Source organism: Suncus etruscus, chromosome 3 (genome assembly GCF_024139225.1).
Source record: "Suncus etruscus isolate mSunEtr1 chromosome 3, mSunEtr1.pri.cur, whole genome shotgun sequence".
Classification (NCBI taxonomy): domain Eukaryota; kingdom Metazoa; phylum Chordata; class Mammalia; order Eulipotyphla; family Soricidae; genus Suncus; species Suncus etruscus.
This window is the reverse complement of record NC_064850.1, coordinates 71,994,901-71,996,288: the sequence shown is the minus strand read 5'-3', so window position 1 is coordinate 71,996,288 and position 1,388 is coordinate 71,994,901. Positions and strand designations below refer to the sequence as shown.

Below are 1,388 nucleotides of genomic sequence, written 5' to 3'. Positions count from 1 at the left end.
GACTCTTGGTCCTTGTCCCCCATCCTTTCATATTTGTGTTTCTCTTCATCCACTCAATTTTCTTCCTCCTCCTCATAATATTTTGGGGCCTAGAATGTTCTAAACAACCACCAGCTATAGTAAATATTTTAAAGTTAACCTACAAGTGGTAGAATATGTTTTCACTTGAAAACATATTTCAAGACTTATCAATAGCTTTTAAAGCTATATTTAAAGTGAAAAAATATTTGCAAAAATATTACTATTTTAGGCAAAAAGTATTACTGCACAACACTTACCACCAGGTTTTCAACACCCCTCCACTACTGTCATAGAACTTCTATACTTTTGGAATGCAAGAGTCATTGCATGAGAACCAGCAATCTTGTGCACTAAATGGTATACATGAGACTCTTATGTAGGGTTGAGGGAGATATTCTTTTCTTTTTCTTGTTTTTAAGTATGGAATGCTTCACATATTTGTGTGTCATCCTTGTGCAGGGGCCATGCTAATCTCTGTATCATTCCAATTATAGTGTATGTGCTGCCAAAGCAAGCACTGAGGGAAATATTCTTGCAGATAATTCCCCAGGGTTGGCTTATATGCAGAACTGAATTAATAATTTAGAAATTCTCAAGTTTTATGTTTTTACTGCCATTATGTATGTATATCTACTATGGATAAAAGTCAATATGGGTTGAAGTCATAGTACAGTGAGTAGGGCACTTGCCTTACATATGACCAACCCAGATTGTACCCTAGCACCACATATGGTTCACTGATGACTAAATATCAATGAAAAGCCAAGATAAGCCTTAAGTATTACCAGGTGTGGTCCAAAAATTGCCAATGAAATGAAAGCATTTATACATAGCACATGAGCAGAAACATAATATTTATAAGCTGAGAACACAATTTAGAACTTTTTTTTAGGTTCATGGAATGTGTGTTAGGGAAAAAATTCAATTATATCAATATCCTGAACTATCATAAGTAATAACTCCCAGATTATTATTATCAGTAATAACTCTCTGATACATAAGCTCTACAAATTTAGGATAGTATATACTGTCAAGTATGGATGTAAAGAGGATATAAAATAGCCCTCTAAATGGGGATATTATTCCTTATCACATCTCTGCAGAAATAGTGTCAGTACTCAAAAAAACCAGGGACATAATATAGCTTAGTACTGTAATGGTATGGACATATATGAATGTGCCAGTATAGGCAGAATTAATTAGCATAAGTAGATTATAAGGATGTGAAATAGTATAACATTATGTTCTACCACTAAGATTGTGTATCCACTTATATATTTTATTATTGGTACCCACTAATAAATATTTTTTTCCTCTTAGACTTTACCCTGGGAAGTAGTTGACTGAAGATGAAAGTTTTACCAATG

The 1,388-nt window shown here is 33.4% G+C and overlaps 1 non-coding gene across 1 annotated transcript; it reads right to left on the bottom strand.

The window, feature by feature from the left end:
- Nucleotides 1-435: 435 nt before the first annotated feature.
- Nucleotides 436-539, bottom strand: LOC126004746 (U6 spliceosomal RNA). The gene has a single exon (XR_007494006.1). It is a non-coding gene; the product is annotated as a U6 spliceosomal RNA (small nuclear RNA).
- Between the last annotated feature and the right edge of the window lie 849 nt (nucleotides 540-1,388).